This window comes from Nelusetta ayraudi, unplaced genomic scaffold, assembly GCF_046127955.1.
Source record: "Nelusetta ayraudi isolate G7.1 ecotype Tasmania unplaced genomic scaffold, CSIRO-AGI_Nayr_v1 ptg000002l, whole genome shotgun sequence".
NCBI lineage: Eukaryota > Metazoa > Chordata > Actinopteri > Tetraodontiformes > Monacanthidae > Nelusetta > Nelusetta ayraudi.
This window is the reverse complement of record NW_027466052.1, coordinates 4,798,759-4,818,870: the sequence shown is the minus strand read 5'-3', so window position 1 is coordinate 4,818,870 and position 20,112 is coordinate 4,798,759. Positions and strand designations below refer to the sequence as shown.

The 20,112-nt window shown below is 46.3% G+C and overlaps 2 protein-coding genes across 2 annotated transcripts in view; both read right to left on the bottom strand.

Moving 5' to 3' along the window:
- The window catches only part of znf609b (zinc finger protein 609b), an 80,304-nt gene extending 70,752 nt beyond the window's left edge, over positions 1 to 9,552 (bottom strand). Inside the window, exon 1 of the mRNA XM_076018798.1 lies at positions 9,054 to 9,552. The gene's annotated coding sequence lies outside the window, so the exon portion shown is untranslated. The remainder of the gene's footprint in view (positions 1 to 9,053) is intronic.
- Positions 9,553 to 15,982: 6,430 nt separating this feature from the next.
- trip4 (thyroid hormone receptor interactor 4) overlaps positions 15,983 to 20,112 on the bottom strand; it is a 77,330-nt gene continuing 73,200 nt past the window's right edge. The window contains exons 14-15 of the mRNA XM_076018766.1: positions 18,079 to 18,143; positions 15,983 to 17,484 (exon numbers count right to left, since the gene is read on the bottom strand). The gene's annotated coding sequence lies outside the window, so the exon portion shown is untranslated. The remainder of the gene's footprint in view (positions 17,485 to 18,078; positions 18,144 to 20,112) is intronic.

Below are 20,112 nucleotides of genomic sequence, written 5' to 3'. Positions count from 1 at the left end.
ATATCTTTTATACATTCACACCAAGTCTGATATATTCCCAGCTCAAGGGACTCCAATATTTCACTTTACGACTAATAACAGTAAAGCTGGATTTATGATTCTCTGCTGACTTGTTTCGCTCCTCCTTGCCGCGGATGCGCACTGCGTGGGAACTGATTTACGGCTTGCAGTCGAATATTACCCACCGATTGCCGTCACGGCGTTACCTAACTGGATGGATGCACACCACATTATCGGGCTGCACTGGCTGTTTCACAGACACTTAAACTAATTGGCTTCAGATTCAGTTTCCTTTGTTACAGACTGTGTAATACGGAGCCAAGAGTTGTTGGTTGTTGTTGTTTTTTTTAGATTTTAGAGGAAATGTTTCAAAAAACAAAATAACACACGTTTGTAGGCTGTGACGAGAAAACAGAATTATTTATCATCTCAACGTTTTCGGCGCAGATCTCTTATCAGAAAATAGTGAGCAATGGGGGACTGTGTGAAAAGATTAAGCTGCTGTATTGTACCTTTTGTAGAGCGGATGCAATCAGTGTAATGACCAGTTTTCATACATACCAAATGAAGACACGGCCACTTCAAATACTGCAGCAAAGATACGTGTATAAATCAGTTTGGACCTTGGACAAAAACGCAACTGTTACGGAAAGTGACTTTCACGATTGGTCTTTTGTCAAGCAAAAGCGCCATGTGATGGCTCCACTGTGAAAGTGGTACAGACGTGCTGCTTTTCATTCCGAGAGCAGATGAGCAGCGATTGGCAGTGCAAGTGGCCAGTTTTCATTTTCCACAAGTGTTCGGAGACAATGAACAATGCCTTCAGTTACAGCCTGACCTGCCCAGCAACACCAGGGCCATTTCCTTTTACACATCAGTGAAAGTGTCGCAGTCAGTCTTTCACCGTTTACGGTTACCAAGGGCAGCATGACTGGGCGCAATAAAGTTTCAAATTCCAGGACCCACCCTGGAGCTCTTTTAACTTGACTCTCACTCGCACTAAATTTCGTTCATATTTGTAGACGCTACTGGAAACAAATATGATTGATGAAACTAATGATCACCTCTCTTAATGTTTTTCTATCCCTTTTTTTGACCCAAAAATGTCAGAAACACAACATGAACACACTTTATTGTTAACAGAGGCCCATGTGTCTGATTTATTTGCGAAAGACATCTGGCCAAATGTTACTTCCAAGCTCTTGACATGCCAAGAAAATCAAATATTTTCCGAAAATTGGCCGCCTTGACATGGATTCCTTGTAACTGTTAACATGTGGTTAGTATAAAGATGTAAAAATGCCAAAACATCAAACATATCCAGTTTCTTTGGTTCTGTTATCAATACCTAACATCTGAAAAGAAAAAAAAATTGCAACAACAACTTTGCAACAGCATAGCCCAACGATATTTCTATTTCCTGAAGACTAGAACCACTTTATCACAGCTCGGTAATGGACACAGACTAGCTGAGTGCGTGACAAAACTCCAGTGATCTATAAACCGCAGCCGCTTTGATGGGATGGCGTTTTAAATGAAAACAAATGGCGCACACATCTGTTGCTGTGCCTGCCCGCGGCAGCCAGTACCACAAGCGCGTGTACAAAAGTTCACAAAGGAGACCTGCGGAGAGCTGCAACGTCTTGTACTAACGGTACAATTGATCACGTGTTTCAAACACTTAACATGTAGTCCATACATACATAAATAGAAGTGTAAACTCACAGTACGATCAAACTAATTTGGTTTCCCTACTCTTAGAACAGTTCTTATATGTATATCAGAATTTACAGAGGTCCAGTTAGCTGCCACCTTGAATCGCCATATTTCTAAGGAAGCCTGGTGTGGACAATGCAGCCCACCTGAAAGTGCGTCTCGTATTCAGGGTGAATGCTCAAATCCTCAAATAAACCAATGAAGAAGGTGGACGAGTATCCAGATTTGCACTCGCAGGCCACCGTAGTTCACTGGCAAGCTAGGGAGAGGGAGGGTACCGAGTCCCTAAGGGAACTTAAGCGAAAGGGCGCTGCAATCTAAACTGTAATCACTTGATGTCGCCGTTTCTTCTTGAAAAATAGTACAGACTTAACCTTTAACTGCGGCGATGGAGTCGTTCGGTGGCTGCGCCATCTCGTAGCTCAAACAAGACACGTTTGAGCCGAGAGAGACGGCCGCTTCCCTTTGATTCCACAGATCCACGGCGCTTCCTGCGGCGTGATCACGACAGTCGGGAGAGAACCGCCCACTCACTGCCAAGTGTTGATGTGCTCTGAGGAATTCCCACACGGTGCCGCATTCTAACGGAACCTCTCGTGCACCAGATTACACGCAAATCAAAAAGGATGCACCTTTGCAAAGAGCGGGATCTCGAAGTGAGGAAAACAAATATACATAATCACGCCTGCTGCAACTGCAACCAAGTCGGGGCTCTTTTTTTTCTCCCCTAAGCAGAGCGGGTTATCGCACCGCACAGCTTTTTAAAATATCGCACCCATTTGCAGGCCGTCCTCTCCGCACTGGTGTATTAATCACCCACTTGCAGATGGATAACTGTCATGTGTAACCATCGGTGAAAAGATCAGCAGTGTTGGGAGCAAGTGAAGCGCGAGAGATAAACGAGGTCACATTGCTTATGAGTGGATGGATAAAGACAGTACTGAAAGCAATAGAGTGTTAAATATGATGCAATCTGACAGCACTTTGTTCCAAGAACAACATTTACAAAAAAAAATAGCTATCAGACGCAGCTTGAATTGTCTCTTAATTTGGTGTGTTTTTTTTTTTTGTTCCCCCCTGCACCCCTGTCCTTTCTAAGAACACAGCGGATGATACTTCAAAGCGGAAAGGGGAAGAAAAAAAAAATCAGACAGCATTCCTGCAGCACTCGCCACTGCGCTGCACCACATGCGCTGACAGTATCTTTATAGCTCGTGTGGGGCGGGTAAGAGTTGAGTGCAACCTGGGCTCACTTCCCAGAAAAGGTGGATCTCCAGTCGCTGGCCAAAATAGCTACTGTGCACTAAATATCACAGTGTGCTGCTGTAATTAGCAAATCAGCCGCGAGGGAACCAATCAATGCGAGGGAAAACAACAGCAAAGGCGCTCGGACCAGCGATAAGTTCACACCTGAGGGACTCGACCTGTAATTGGTTCCGTAATTTTTAGTGTATTTCAGTCATTTTTCTCCACTTGACATGCAAAACACATTGTAGGCCAGATTAATTGGGTTGGATTTTTAAGAAATGCTTTCCAAACTTTTCTGTTTGCAAAATTTGGAATTAGCCATTACATGTGTCACTAGTGCTCTAGTTTTTATGTCATTTGTCTATGTTTATTCATTGAGTCGGTGTTTATTGATTGAATTTCAGCAATTGCCACTCATTTTCATTGTCAAATTGACCCAACCACTACACGTAAATGTTTTCTTTAGTACCGCACGTTTCCAGCTCTTATGCAAGCAGTACATGGGGAGATTAAAAAGGAAAGCCTGCATTTAAGAACATTCTGGGCACACATCGTGAGGTCCAAGTATCTTGCCCAGGTCCCTGCATGTACGAACAGATGGATCGATATTAATTACCCTGACACAAGCGCATCCAAGTGGTGCCGTTTGACGTGACCCGCAGCAGTTCAGTTAAAACAGAAAATGCCTCGCCAAGATCCGACATGCAACACCCCAACACAGCCGCAATATACAGCGCGGCGTCGCAGTCGCACAGGCTTTTCTGCTCCTGTTGCTCTTCTGTCAGCATGTTTTCATATTTCTCCAGGGCATCGTGACTCAAGACCCGCTCTCGGCTGTTAGGGCCGTTTGAACCTCGGCATTTCTCTCCTGTAATGGACGGATCCAAAGGCATTCTGAACCCCCTGCCCTCGGCGGCGCCCGCTGACCCATTTCTCTCAAGCATTATGGGACAAAAAACACCAAAGAACACGGCGCAAATCGCTCAGACGTTGGTATCAAATCAACTGTACAAATGTCAGTTCAGCAACACAACCAGGGGCGTCTACAAATCTCATGGGTAGTGTCTGCACTTACCCATTCGGAGAAAAAAAGCACACAATAAGAGCCAATACCAAATTTGGGATGATGAACACAGCACATGGAGTCTGAGTATACAGACAATTTGGGCTGGACTTTAATGCCTGTGTACTAAAGTAGCCTCTGTGGCATAAATATATGTATATATACAGAAAAAAAAAATCCAAAATGACAGAATTAGCTTAATACCCAAAGGGGAAGACAACAAAGCACTAGCTGTTTCGATCCAAAGGACGCCAGAATCAAACAGCGCGTAGGACTAACATAGCCCAGAGCCGCTGCTAGCCAACATGGACAAAATCTATCGACGGCATAATTTTACACCACTGCCAGTCTGCGAGCAACCATCTGAGCCACATCACGGGAACGCGTGTCATCGGGGCGGCCAAAAATAGCAGGCGAGGAGCATTGCTAATTGTATTCACTTTTCTATATGGCACGAGTATTTAAGCCGCAGACGGACGCGTCAGGCTAAACTGCAAATTAAACTCATTACGAGCCTGACAATGTTGTTCATGCAACGATGGCTTCAATCATCAGCAGCTCACCCTATTAAAACCATCATATGTAATGCAGCGCCGTGACGTGACAGAAATGGTTTAAGTGGATGGAAAATAATATATATAATTACTGCCCAAGTACTTGATAATTTTGATGTGTGCTGACTTCAGGGCAAATGTGAAGCCGTAGCAAGTTGGCCGGTGTAAAAAAAAAAAAGTATTTCGGGTATAATGCAGGTACTAATTATTATTGTCAGAACCACTTAATCTGTTATTTTTCTTGATTATTTCCTTGGCACTTGGCCAACAAACCATTTCAAAACATCAAGCGCTAATTCACCGACAAAGCGCCATTTTTTTACGCTTTTGAAATTTGACATGTTTAAAGCGAGCGCCTGTTCCTTGTTCGACTGGTCCATGGTCGGTCTTTCTTGCGTCGTTCTGACTGATCAGCCCTTGGAGATAAAATTCCAAGCACAGAAGCACGATTTCACTGTGAAGATTTCTTTCTTTGACACGTCTATTGCAACATACACCAACCACCATCTGCCATCTGGAAGTCAGGTTGTACATGTGAAGCTGTTTTTCTGCCCCTCTTAAGTTGTCGGAGCTTCCCACCAGTGCTCAAAGGAGCACAACCCCCAACGAATGGAGACGACCACTTCAAATACATCAGAACTTTGCAGGGGGGTTGAGCGCTGGATGAGAGGAAAAACCTGTAAAGGGGCATTAACCTTTTATCTTTGAGTGTCTAATAAAACTAACCAGGATAAAAGAGGTTCCCGCTGCACACATCTGAGAATTTCATACTCATCTCATTCTGTATGCATTCTATTTCTTTCCCAAGGTATAAATAAATGTGGGGGCCCATTTACATGACTTTTATTGGTCCTGAAGACGATGAATTGGCAGCCCGTTTCAAACTACCTCCCTTGCTTTGTGCACAGCCACGAGATGACAGGAGCCTTACAAAGCCAACGTAATCCCCTTGTCCTGGGCTAATCTGATGCCCTGGACCTCTAAACAAACATTGTTAAATTCTCTCCTTCCGCATGCTCTCGGTGAAACTGCCAAGCCTCCTCGGGAAACTGATTTGAAAAGCCAAATGGCTGGTTGAAATCAACACGGGGGAATACGGCAAAAACATAATCGCCAGTTTCCCCGGGTCGTTGACTCTTGGAAGTTTCTTCCTTGTCAAGCAAATGATATGAAATTGTGTTTGGCAGGAGCCATATCTACGGCGCCCCAACGAGCAAGGATCACGTCGCTGTAATGTCGTTATCGCATGAACGCAACTGCTGGCTAAAGACACACAGGAATTTCTTGGTAAGGCGTCGGACAAGCGCACAGCTCAGGGTCTCGTACGGACTGTAAAATTTCAGACTATTATTCAGAGCGCCTGCCGTCTTAAATTTCACTTCCACTCTGACAATTGATGGTTCTGTCAGACTGTACACAATGTGCCTGGCGCGCTGCAACAATGCCGCTAACGCGCTCACAATGATGAGAACAAATTACTGTGAAACAGAAAGGTAATCAGATAGAGAGGAGGCGTTCTCAAAATGAAAAAGGAAGTCAGCCAGTTCTCTGCTCTGTGCAGAGCCAGCATGGATCGAGAAAAGAAGAAGAAATAGCAGAAATTAGCACGAAAAAAGTCGAAGCAGCAGCAGCTGCAGCGCACAGACAATTATTCTTCCAGCCAGAGTAATTAATTTGAAATCCCTGCCAACGTGAACCTGCTAGAGACTATTATCTCTTGTAGAACATAAAACGAACCTTAAAATCCACAAGTAAGTGAAGAATCAATGGTGAAAAACACTCTAGCGGCTTCACTCAAAGGACTGAATCATTTATAAGGACAACTCACATTTTCAGCAGTCAGACCGTCACTCTAAAACACACTTGAGCAAACCTGAGACCCGACCTTGATACGATTTGCACCGCAATACTTCCATCCCCACCTCATTCTACCCTCCTGGAATAATCAAAGGCATGTCTAGCGCCACTGGCTGCCACGCTTAAAGCAAACAAGCTGCTCAAAATAGCAAATCGTGCCGGCTTAGCAAAAAATAAAACTGTTGAGACTGCAAGTCTGCCGGCAAAGTGGATGAATGCAAGGAGAGACGGCCGACGAGCTGAGTGCCAGTCGGCCGTGTTTATTCCACGGCGAGCGGAAACAACATGTGAGTGCGACGACTTCACACCCTTTTTTTGTTTTATAATTTTCTCTATCGGTTTTCAACAGAACGCAGCCACACCGTGAGAGTGAAGCTGCCAGAAAAAAAAAGAAGGAAAATGTGCTGTATTCACCAAGAACGCTTAAGGCCATTTAGAAACAAATAAAATGTTTTGCTGGCAAATGTTCAAAGCTTCTCCCATTTTTCTTTGCCGACCGTTGCTGTTTGTACCTTGCTGACTTGCTGCTTCAGACACGCTACAGCGTCTGAAGCAGCAAGTCATTATGGCCTCCATCACCAACATTTATAGACATAAGCGAATCAATCGGTCGATGCCACACTCAATTGCACGTCCAGAACTGTTGTTCTTTCGGAGGCAACGATACCAGTGCTGCCCTTATTGATATTCACTGTGGTTCAAGCTTTCTGAAGGGTTCTATATCGCCTGCAAACACAACAGGAATGGACACCAACGCACTTTTCAAACATTATGCACCGCTGAGCAACACATTACCAGCGTAAACGCTCTCCCCGTTGTCAAGGTGACATTTTGCACGCCTAATACTATCAGTAAAAATTGATTCTACCGCTTTGATGAACACAGTGTCACCATAACAGCTGACAGAAGTGAAATTTAACAGCTAACAACTGAAGCAGAATCGACGACGCGTCACGTCGCTGCACAAGTGAATTTGGCGTTTTCCCCAAGACGAAGCTGATGACATCTCCCATATCTGGGTACACATACTAATGCTAAGCATTCCCTGAAGTCAGATGTCCGCGCATGAATCTGAACCAGATGGAGGATTTATGTTTTGAATTGCAAGCGCTCATCAGTTGTGCTGGTAAAAGGGGGGAAAAAACAAGGAAAGCTGTATAGATGCATTATATCTGATGAAATGTCAGCAGTGGAAACAATGGATAAAGCTGTGCAAAACATATGGCAACTCTGTCTTGCAAGCTTGCAAGTGATTAAGAAGGAAGGATAATCATGTACTTTTGCACCACTTACTGCCATCGCAGCATTCAGGCGAGTGTGGACATTCAAACAAAGCCTGGTATTCTTCTCTTTTATTGTTCCCCATTGTTTAAGATGATCCTCCATTATGTTGTGTAGTTAAATGTAAGGAGGGGAAAACTGTGGAATTTTGCAAGTTGTGCGTCTTTTTTGTCCAACGCTTGGCACTCTGGGTGCAGATAAAATTTGCCCAGTTTCTCATGTGGTTCTTTTAAACTGTGTGTGGAGCAGCCCAGACCACAGGATGGAGGGCATGGCAAAGAGGGTCTATTAAGAGGAGAAAAATTAAAGCAGGACAAAAACCAACAATGTTGTGTTTTGACTGAATGACTCATTACACCTTGATGGGGGACATGAGCCAACATAAAGAGTCTGGAGGAGACGGGATCTCATTTCTCATGTGAAAAAGCCCTAATTAAAGAGTTATTAGACCACAAAACCACCAGCACAACTCCACGAGAACTGCTCTCAAAGAAAAGGGGGGGGTGGAGGGTTGAACTTACACATTCGGCACTGTGGAGGGGGGAAACGGGAGGAAATGAAACGGTGAAGTTGTAATGCAAACCTATTTCCTAAGTATGAAATCCTCGAGAGTGACACGTTGGTGAGGAAACGTTTCATTGTTTGACACATGATTTTGAAAAAGCCTCAGGGGCGCCCTGAGGTCCCCACAGTTTGGAAGATACTTCTGGGGCAAGCCGCAGCTTTCTTAAAAACACAACGGGGGGCGGGAGCAGGACACTACTCTTGTACTCGACATCACACTGGCCAATTTCTCCCACTTTACCAGATCACAAATTCACGCGAAAAAAAAATCTTTCATGCCACGACCAGACACATCTATTTCCCCCACTCACCGTGAAAGCGGCATAATACCCCCCCCGCTCCACCCCACGTCCTCGCGTGAGAGCGAGGGTGAATGAGTGTTGCATTCATATGCCTCGCCGACACCCGGGTTTTCTTTTTAATACACATATAACCGGCTGGTCGCTCGAGTCGCCCGTTTCTTTCGGGGAAACTTGCGTGAGAGCTAACAAGGCTAGTTTCGCCCGCTGTAATGAGCTAATAGCAGGAGAAACAATGAGCTTGGGGTGCAGTCAGCCTTGACTAGCCCCCTGCTGCTCGCCTCCTTGCCTGCATGCTGTGTCGCCAAGAAAAACGCGTTAAGCAAGCGAGCTAGCCTAGCTTCTCACGCTCGCGCGACGTTAGCGTTAAATGGCTAACGAGCCCGCAGCACTATCAACAATGAGAGGCGCGCGCGTGCGCACCCACACGCGCACTCACACACTGAGAGGTGAAGGAATATCACAACTTACCGACTGAGCTAGCCACTCCTATTATTTATTCCACACCGCGGGGTCTGTCTGTCAGTCCATGGTGGGGTGCACTCCATTAAAAAAAAAAAAAAAAGAAAGAAAGAAAGAAAGAAAAAGAAAAGAAAAGAAGACGGCGAGAGTTAGCAGCCTTAAATAACAGTAAGTGATAATAAACCTTCTTTCAAGCGAGGGGAAAGTACCAGAAAGCAAAAGCGCAACACTCCCCCCCGCGCCAAAAAAGGCATCCAACACGAGAGGGGAGGCCAGGCGATTCAGTGGACTTGTGCCATCACACTGGGAAGGCAGCGTCCACCGTGAGGACGGCCGGTCCGCAGGGCATGATGGTCACCGGCCGGCGCGGTCTCAAGTCCTGACGGCAAGTCCCGGCTCCTCTTCCTCCTCCTCTTCTCCCCCTCTCCTGCTCCTGCTCCTTCTACCGCTGCTGCTCCTCTGTCCTTCTCGACCTTTCGAGTAGATAATCCTCCGGACCCACCCCCCCCCGAACCCGAACCCGAACCCGACCCCGACCCGACCCGACCCCTCAGGTACTCCCGAGACTCCGAGCGAGACGTTGCTTCCACCACCCCGCCGGTCCGGGTTAATTCCTGCTCGACAGCGTTTCGCCGTCGCTGGATGAGCGCCGCGGTGCTTCCTCCGTGTGGGAGCCGATACAATGTAGCCAGGCAGCGGCAGTGGCAGGCAGCAGCAGCGGGAGCGAGCGGCGCGGAAAAACAGGAGGAGCAGCGCCTAGGTGGATCGGACTGAATCCACCGCTGTGTCTGCAGGAGCCCCGGTTCAAAGACGCGGAACTGGATCCACAGCAGTGAGTGGACTGGTCTTCTCTTCTCGCTCTCTCCCTCTTGCAGGTTTGTTGACAGGGAGGCATGTTAAACACGATGATTTATGTCACACAGTGGTGTAGGTGGGGTGGGGGTGGGGGTGGGGGGGCGCGTTGAAGTCAGGAAGGCAGTGAAGAAAAACACATTTTCGGCCTTCTTGACTTTGATGTGGATCTTCCTGGAAAGTGTTGGATTATTCTGAGGAGCATTTTTTTGGATTTCCACCAGGAGAAAAGTCAACATTTTCAGTTTAAAAATTAGACTTTTTTGAGCAAAGAAGAAAAAATAATTTAGAGGAATGAAAAGAACCCCACAGCCTTATGCTTGGTTTATTGGTCGATAAATAAGTCGTTGATATGTTCATTGATGCCAAGTTCTCACTCTGTAATAACAAGAGTATGCTGTGTTGGACTCCCAGTGCTGAAGCCCATTCCAAATGTGTTGCTCATTTTGTTGTTTTGGTCTTCCTGCTTACGTTTACAAGTGAGCTGATCCGCATTTGCAAGCACTCAAAGTTCTTATACTCCTGCACCAATTGCAAAAAAAGAAAACCCAACAACAACAACAAATTCACGGTCAGGATAGAGACACAGATTATTGGTACAAAACTCTGGTTAAGTGAGTTTTTGCGTAATATTGGAGCTTTTAAAGCAGCCAATCTACACGGTGAGAAGCACCCAAACACTGATGCATTACCCTAGAAAGCTGCTTTTGATTTTTTTTTTTTGTCCCACAGATAATGCACTTAATCTGCTGCAAACGGTGACTGCATTTGGTTTATCTTTCTTCCCTCTGTTTTGATGGTTCAAATCTGGGTCAGCATTACAGCCGACCACTTTAAACATTTCACCCCAGCAATTTGACAAATGAGGCCGCGCTGAGTTCAAACGGCGTGGCTTTCATGAGTTGAAAGAAAGAAAGAAGAAATAATAATCAACCTTATGCTTCCTAGCATTCCAGCAAAAGGAGAGCCGTTCTGATACGCCAGGAATCCGACTCGTGGCTGCACCGCGGCTAACCTTTCATGTTTACCAGCTTCAAACACCGCGGAGGTTTTAAGTCGTTGTCTCTCTGCGCACTGGTTTCCCAGGCAACAGGAATATGATAATGTTGCCTTTGACATGACAGAAGGAATCATCTCGCTAACAAACAGAGACAACAGGCACAAGGAGGGCTGGGGGAGAGAGGAGTACGGGGGGGGGGGGGTTGCTGAATTAATGGACTCATTTTCACACAGAGGGGGGAAAAAGCTGCAGCGCGACACTCACCATCCTCCATCCATCTATCCTCCATCTTCCTCTATTGCCTCCAATGAATTCCTGCTGGCAGGCACACTCATGCTCTCCCAGGGGAGCAGCCAGCCTCCATCGGAAAGCTAAATAACAGTCAGGGAGAGGGCCAAAGGGGGGGGAGGGGCGGAGGGGACGGACCTCCGATGATGATGATGATGACTGCCCCTCAAGCTTGGGGATCCAAAAAAGAAAAGAAGAGAAGAAGAAAAAAAAAAACTCTTTGCTGCTAAGCGTCACACCAACATGGACCTGAAATGAGCAAGCTGTGTGGACATGTGTTTTCCATCATTGGGGTGAAAAAAGAAGGGGGGTGGCTAATCAGGCAGCCATATGGAATCGCAGAGAGGCTTGGCTACATCCATGTGATCTTCTTTCCATTAGCCCCATAAATTAAACTGTGAAAGCTTGAAAAGAGGCCGGTACCTAAGCGGTTCTCTCAGTGATGAGAGATCCGTGTCGGGCCGATGTCACCGTGCCGCGTTCCAGATAAAAGGACGCAATAACACCGATACGAGGACGTATCAAGGAAGCATCATCACTGAATAAACGATTCAACATGACCCAGTTTAGGCTGCGGATGTTACGACGGCTGGATCACCGCCGACGTACCAGTTGCATCTTGTTTCAGGCCACCATTCTCTGCAGAAATTTAAAATTTGGGCTAAAACTCAGTCGCTGCCTTCATTCATTTCAACTTTCAACACTAACTGCCTTTCTGCTCGACCGCTGGAGGGGCTGATAGGGAATTTAACAGAGGCGCTTCAAGTCCCCAGTGGTTATTTGAATTTACATCACAGGTTTTGATGCCCAATTCCATTTTCTTTTCTTTTTTTTTTGCTTGTATCCAGTGTATCCGTGATCCAAATCTGTGTTTGCACTCACTCAAACGCTGCCTACGCCGGAGACAACTCACACGCAAAGCCGTGAGTTGGCTGCCAACCTGGAAAAAGAAAATGCATTTTGCAATGGAACAAGGATGACAACAAAATCGTAAATTCGAAAAGCGTTTTCAGTTAATCCTTTTACAAGCACAATGTGCGTGACTTGGATGGAAAATAAATTCAGAATTGGGTCACTTGAACATGGGCGTCATTTCAGTTTTATTCATGTATGCGGATCATTATCGGTGGCCTCCCGAGAACCGTCCCGTCGTGACTTTAACACATCGTGACACTCCCGTCTGTGTCAGCTGCGCTCAGTGAGAACTAGAGGATGTTGTAGCATATCATCAAGTGCTAATTTGACTATTGGCAGTTACAACTGTGAGAAGCCCCACAGGATTTCCAACCTGTTTTTTTTTTTTTTACAATTTTGCCGTCCACTTCCGTCGTCGTTGCTGGCGTCGCTGTTGGCAGCGTCGTTAGTGCGCGACCAGCTGACGACACACTTTGTTTACGCGCGAGAGCGGAAAAGCGCCTCAAGCACAGGTGCAAGCAGTCAGCGCCGTTGCCGACAGTCATTGGACGACACAAAAACAAAGAGTGCGTGAAATGTGCAGTTTTCATTAAATTGGGCAGTCGTATCAGAGTGGGAATTATTATTTCATATTTATTGTTTCAGCAATGAAAATTCAAAATCAAAGAGTGTTTCTGCCTGGTGGATCATCAAGTCGTTGGGTTCCTTTTTTCAGGGGATTTCAAATCACTTTTTTTTGACTCACACTTAAGAAAACACTTTGTCACTAACAGGAAAACGATGCGGTCCGGATCTCATTTTAACAGTTAACATGTGCTGAAAGGAAGGAGGAGAAGAAAAAAAACAAAACACAAAACCTTTCTGGAGGAAACCGCCGAGTGTAACTTTCCCCATTTGCCATCCTCGCTAGATTCTGCCAGCACTTCCACAATGGAGAGCTTTGTGATTTTTGCAGTTGGGTTCCTATCAGCGATGACAGTATCACTCCAGATCCGAGTAGTTTCGTGCATGATGGGGCAGCTGAGTGAGCGGCAGAGGCTGCAGTTCTGGCCCGAGCTTGTCAGAGGAAACTTCCTCCACCAGCCCGTCCAGCTTGTTGGGCAACATCAGCGTTGAACAGACGGGAATCAACGTAGTATGCATGTGGCTCAAGAGGATTTTCTTCTTCTTCTTCTTCTTCTTCATCTTATTACGCGTAAGGTCAGCCGAGAGACTAAAGACTAAAAAAAAAAATCAATTTCACAATTCAACGATGAACCCCGACTGCCATGGCAGCGACGGCTCTGGGCGCTGGTGTTTCAGCATGGCCGCCGCCCATGTGACTGGAATATTGCATTTATAAAAGGAAAAGGGCAGAAATAACTTTGGGGGGCCGGGGGGGCATTCACAGCCTGTTGTGAATATGACCCGTCTGTCGTCTTTTATCTCATGATCCAAGTCCCTGACACAAATGGGATCAAGACTGAATGACGGTAATGACATTTTGACTCCAAACGAAGGTTTTGACCCAATTAGTCAAACAGAAATCATACCCCAGTCATGAGGCGGGCGGGAACACTTCTTCAAACACGGCATTCTATAGAGAGAGAAACAGCAATTTATTGGTCCCCCCATTCCCCCCCACCCATTTGTCTCAATCAAACCGTCACATTTTAACAGTCGGGGGAATGAGAAGACATCATCCAGTCAGCCTGTGGCGAGATGGAAAAGAAAAAAAAACAAAGAAAAAGAAAAAAAAGGGGGGGGGGGGATTCGCATTGACTGTCGATCACACAAGCAATATGCTAATAGTTAATCCAGGGTAATCACATTATGGATCTGTTACAGCGGCTGTGCGGAAGAAAAACAAGACGCCTGCGAGGGACTATTTTACATATTCAAGAGACTAAAAGCCTGACAAATCACTGTGTTCAGAGATTTGGACCTCATGACGGCAGAGAGGCCTTGAAGACAGAGAGTCGTCTGAAGTGTCCTCTGTGAAGCGGCGTGTCGGAGCATCTGTGAAGATTCTTTGGTGGTATTGAGGGATGGCGTGCGTGTGTGTGGCGGTGGTGGTGGTGGTGGTGGTGGGGTGCCGTTTGTGGTCATCACACCCCGGTGGGATTACACGCCGTCCCTTTTAGTGTGCCGCCTCTTCCGTTTCGCTGGGCGTGTCCACGGAATTCCCCCCCCGCCCCCCCATTTGGAAGATTTACGAGGCGGCTATTTTTGAAATGGCACCACGACATCTGTGTTGTTATTGGTACTGTCCCGCTGGGCGAGGTCAAAAGGTCTCGGGCTAAATTGATCCCCTATCAGTGGATCTTTAGAAATTGCGACAAGCAAGAGAGCCATTAGTGATGGGAAATCCATTTTTAATTGAATTGATGCATCTGGGTCCCCCGCCGAGGACTCGCAACAGATCTCCATTTGGCTGGAAGCCTCTCGGAGAGCAGCGCGGCTCATTACAGTGCACAAGATCCTTGTGGCCACATGTAATCGTCCAACAAACCTAAAGTCATGCAACAGAGGTCGGCGCGTCTTAAACAGGAAGACCGCATCGCATTTTAGATCTCAGGCTCTGCGCTTGACTCACTTGCCTCGAGCGACTGTAGTTGGTGTGTTTCGCCTCCCTGAGATGGGGCCCACCCCGGATCCTGCCCTAACCAGAGCTGACGAGCCGTGACACACTGTGGGGATGGTGCTGAGGCAGACAGGGAGGGAATTTAGCCTCAATTAGCAACCTCATAAACCCCACTCTCAACATTCCTCATGAAAAAAAGTGTCTTGTTGGGCAATGAGAGGTATTCAGATTCAGAAAAACAACAACAAAACAACCCTTATCTATCCCCATGGGGCAACTAGGAAAGCAGAGAGAGGAACGTTGAGGAGTTCAAACACGAGAAATAAGAAGGCACAGTGAAAGTGTGAGAAGGCAAAATTGGTCGTGTAGGTGCAGATTATGTGCAGTTGCAAGAGGTATGTTTAAGATAAGATAGGAAATAACTGATTAAAAACAAGAGATGGATATTTTTGAGGAAGCCCATTCACAGTCGATGCAGAAGACGTGCAATGTTGGCAAAGGGCCATGGCTGCTCATGTTCTAGGGTCTTAGGGTCCGAGCACGTACGAGGATGCAGGAGGTGCCGTCCTCAGCCGACAGCCACGGTCACAAATCCTCTCCCCGAGCTGTCCTGACACCATCTTTGGCCATTTCCTTTTGCCGGGCCTGACCTCCGCAGCTCGGCAACACGTCCCGAGATGGATGAGCGACGAGCCGCTTCCCGTTTAGCATTGTTCCAGCAGGCCTCCTCCAAAGTGCTCCGCAGCCTAATTCCTCTTCCAGGGCCTGTAGGGATGAGGGAGGGTGGGGGAAGGGGAGGGTTGGTTCCCCACCCCTCCGAGCACTCAGTCCAATCAGTCTCTCAGCAAGCATACAAAGGTCCTGCTGCTCCCAAAGCTCAATCATGAGGTTTCAGCCGTTCATTCTATTCAGTCCAAATCTTAGGCAAGTACTTTTATTTATTTATTTATTTAAAAGCATTTAATTCAATTTAAAGCCTCGGCAAACCGGACTACAGTTGAAGTACACTCAAAAAACGCAAACTGGGTGTCTGTCACCTTAATGTCAGTCTAAAATATAGTTTATATTATATACCATTGTGTTGTGTGTTATAAATCATGTGGTTTCAGTATAAAATGTAACAATTTCAAATGTATTGGACTAGTTTATCTTAACGCAACCCATGTCTAATGGGTTAAGATTGTAAACCTCGTCTAATTACAACTCCAGGTGGCAGTGATGTGCAAATTCCTAATCATTACTGCCCTCTTTGAGTTGATAGCTATGGTCAGAGGCGTGTCCCTGCATGCCATATTGAGATGTCACACCAGACATGTGGAAGACGGCAAACTTAATCCTTTATTGTCCATTTAACAGAAAGTCACACTGATGCAGAAATGTTATTCGACTGTTAGTAACTGCGATGTTTTGTATTTTGGACAATTTGTTTCCGTTACTGGGTGTTTTATAATGTGCACAGCCGACTAAGCGCGCAAGCTAGCATCCTGAGGTCGAGGACGTGTGTGGCCTCGCGGCGCCTGCAGCTCAAGCGCTTAACCCCAGTAATCAACAAGATTATCAGCTGGATGGCGAGATTCGGTACACACGCCGCACATTGCCTGAGTTTTTGTCAGCGCAAGATGATCCCGTTTAGGGAGAAGAAGCCATTACGCCTGGGTTTTCGCTCAACTGGGAGGAACGCTGCTCTGGTGCTAATGGACGAGAGTAGAAACTAGCTCTCAAATGTTTCGCGGAATCCCAATGATGAACAAAAACACTGGCGGGAGTTCCAGCGAGTCCAGGCAGCACTTGCTGGAGATGGAGGCAAGAACACTATTGTATCGCGTTACGTTCTGTGTACAACGGTGTGCTTTAAACGTGAAATGATGTCAATGTCAATTTACCACAGGCTGCACCGGCTATAGTACATTCTTCAAAAAGTGTTTATGTGTTGTGTGTTTGTGCACACAGCAGAAGCCTAATTAGCCACCCGTCGCCACTTAATGTTTCGGACTTCATCACTACTTCAACAGTGTTTTCTCCCGCTGCTTTCTAGCGTGCTCGATGCGCCTCCGAATCCTTCTGGGAACAAATAAACATTTGTGTTCGAATTAATTACCTTTACAGCGTTAGTTAAGGAAGCGAATGAAGCCGCTGCTGAATCTGCACCTCGGTGGCATCGGCGGCCGAGATCTATCGGGCTCGTCCTCGACTCATGACCTTTGGAAATGAAGCTAGTTGGCTGAGATCTCGAGTCAAACATGTTAGTAATCCATTTTGAGAAGCTCCACTTTTTAGTCGGCCTTAGTCTCTGAGTAACGAGTCGGCACCTTTTATTTGGGGCTTAAGGTATAAGCTGCCTTTGAAAACCGCAGGAGACGCAAAGACACAGAGGAAGTTACGGGAAGCAGAGCTGCTGCTGCTACGCAGATTAGTCGTTGCTGCAGTCGCGGCTGTTTCTTCGTATTACAAACAAAGGACGACGAATGAAGAGACCGTGGAGGTATTCCTAGTGTTGTAGTACTCGAGATTGGTCTCAGGTTAGTTCTGTCTCAACCTCCACGTCTTGGTCTTGTCTCGATCTCGATACTCTCTCGCCTTGATAATGTCTCGGTCTCGGTTGGTGTCGTCTTGACTAAAACGTGAGATATTCCTGCTTTGGCAAAAAAGTTCTATTGGTTATTGTGGCACATCACTGGTTTGCTGGATTAACTGGAAACCTCTGGCTGAAGCTCAACTGGATACAACTGGTGGTTCCTCCAAGATTTTATTCAGTTATTATTTTTTTCACTTTACTGATTTGTTCCATGGGCTCTGGGCCACGACAGATTCTGCAGGTTTGTCTGGAAAAACAAACAGACAAATAAAATAGACACAAGCGAAAACACAACTTCCCTGATGGAAGCGGAGCGACGCCGTTGAGATTTAGACGTCCAGCCTTTGTGCTCGGCTCATCTGTCTCCCGCTTATGGTTTTACATTTAATATCAGTCTTTTTTGATCTAAACTGTCTGCCGGGCTGGGCTGGTGCAAACGAAAAAAAAACAAAAAAAAAACAAGACAAACTGAAAGCACATGTCTGAAAATGTCAAACCGCTCCTCTGAAAACACAGCTACTTATCTCGCTCAAGCTCCAACAGCGGGGCTGCTTCAATAATTAAGCTCGGCTATATATAATAAATATTTAACCCGCAGCGTTTCTTTCCGCGCAAGCACATCCCGTCTTTTGTGCGCGGAAAAACAAACAGCGCATGATCTCAGGGTTCTTTTTTTTTCTTCTTTTTTTTTTAACGCCGAAGTGCCGCGCTCGCACGCAGCGTGCGCTTAATTGTTCGGCTCTGCAGCGCTGAGCTCTTGTTTGTGTGAACTTGGGATGTCTGCGCTCATCCGGGGAAATGCCCCTGATCTGGGAGACAGAGGAGAAGAAGGGCCACCCACAGGGCAGGAGCTGTCACTGTTGATTCACCGAGGGGCTGAATTCAGTCGGCGCTTCGGCCGAATCTCTGGCGGGAAAAAGAAAAGAATTCAAAAAAAAAAAAAAAAGAGTGAGAGAGAGAAGAAGCTCACCTTCTATGGAGAAACTTTACAAAGGAGAGCTCTTCCATTCTATGGGAGGGAGATTAGCGGGAGGGCCGCCGCTGCAATTATGCGTTCTCATGCTGAATGGAGTGGAGCGGAGAGTCGTAGCTAATCTGCAACTCAAACAAGAGTAAATCTAAGCTAATCAACGTCGAATTACAAAGCCAGTCGCAGGCAGAGAGAAAGAAAGGGAGAAAGAAAGAAAGTAAAAGAAAACAAAACAAAAAAAACCTCCACAACAACCAGGGCCGGGTGTGGGTGCCCGGTGATTCACGCTCTGCTTTTCAAACCGTGACGGAATACGCCCTCGGGGCAAAGAGACGCCTCGGCCCAAGAGGCACTCAACACTTCTTTTTTTCTCTTTTCCTTTTTTTTTTTTGGGAGGGATGTTGACACGCTGGGACACAAAGCCCGGCAGAATGTTGAAACACACAACCGCCGTCAGTCGGCCGCACAGAACGAAACCCGAATGAGGGAAGAGTCCTGACCCGCCGTTTTACAGTCGAGTCGTCCGTGCATGCGAAGGCTCCGCAAGATTTGCCGTCTTTGTCTGGTTTTTCTAACAGGAAGTGAAGACCACTAGCTGCAGTGATTCCCAGCCCCCCGTCCTCCTTTCCTCCTCCTCCTCCTCTCCCATCCAGCACCGCTCAGCCCACGTCTTTTTGAGTCACACCAAACTATTGTTGGTGAGTAAGTGCATGCTCACACAAGAGCCGCTGCTCTGAGAGGAGTTCTGCGTGAGAGGCTGATTGTTTGATTTTTCTAAAGCACTAAACGGTGATTCAACACAGTCAATAGGCCACTATATCTGGAGTAATCCCGCGGCAGCGCTTCTTATCTCTGCCAGAGAGATTATTTGCGATTGATGAGGGGGGAATTAACGGTCGAGGGTCTGGAAAGTTCACGCTAGCAAACATTTGCATTGCTGCTGTTCTGTCGACTCTTGTCGACATTTAATAAAACTTGTTCCTAATCCCCAGAAATGCACAAACTTGACGTTGCGTCTGTTTGCCATTTACTCGGCTCCAGCCGCGGAATGTTAAATGAATCTCTTGGACTCGACTTGCTGGGTATGATGGCCCCGGGAAGCAATTTGGAAAAGGGAGGCAAAGCTTAAAAGATGACTGAGGAAAACTTCTATCAAATGCAAGTGAACCAATCAGACTTGTTTCTGCCGGCCGTGCCAGGTTACAGCTCAAAGAATTCCCGTTGCCTCGTAAAGTGTGTAGCTACGTTTCATGGCGACGATTTCACTAAACCTCTGCCAAAACTAGTCTGGAGTAAAAGGGAACGTAAACATATTTTCCCTGGAGAAAAGCCTTCGGTGTCCTTTTTTGTTGAAGCTTTTACTGTGAAAGTACATCCAGTTAAGATAAAACAGCTGCTGGTGCGGCGCACACACGTTAATCTCTTCAGCAGCAGCCCGGAACTTCCTCCAGGTCATCGTCATCTTCTGTGGCTGTCAAAGGCAGCGAGCAGCCGTCGCTTCCACAAATGCCAGCCAATCGGCGTCTTCCCAAGACTGAAAGTGCTTCAGACTGGAGCTTTGAAAGAAGGATTGGTGGCACGGCAAAATGAGGCCAGAGCCGTAATATTCTATCTATCTATCTATCCATCCGTCTATCTCTATATCTATACACACACACACGCACATATATATGTATGAGTGTGTATGTATACACTAAGTTTGGGCACACCTTTTCATGCAATTTTTTTTTTTATCTTTACAACTTTCTACACTGCAGATAGATACTGAAGACATCAACTATATGAGCAAGTTATATGTAATTATGCAGCAAAGAAAAACATGTGAAATAACTATAAATATGCTTTTTTTTGGCGGATATTTTGAAGAATTTAAATATAAAATGTGTTTATTGTTGCCTACATAAT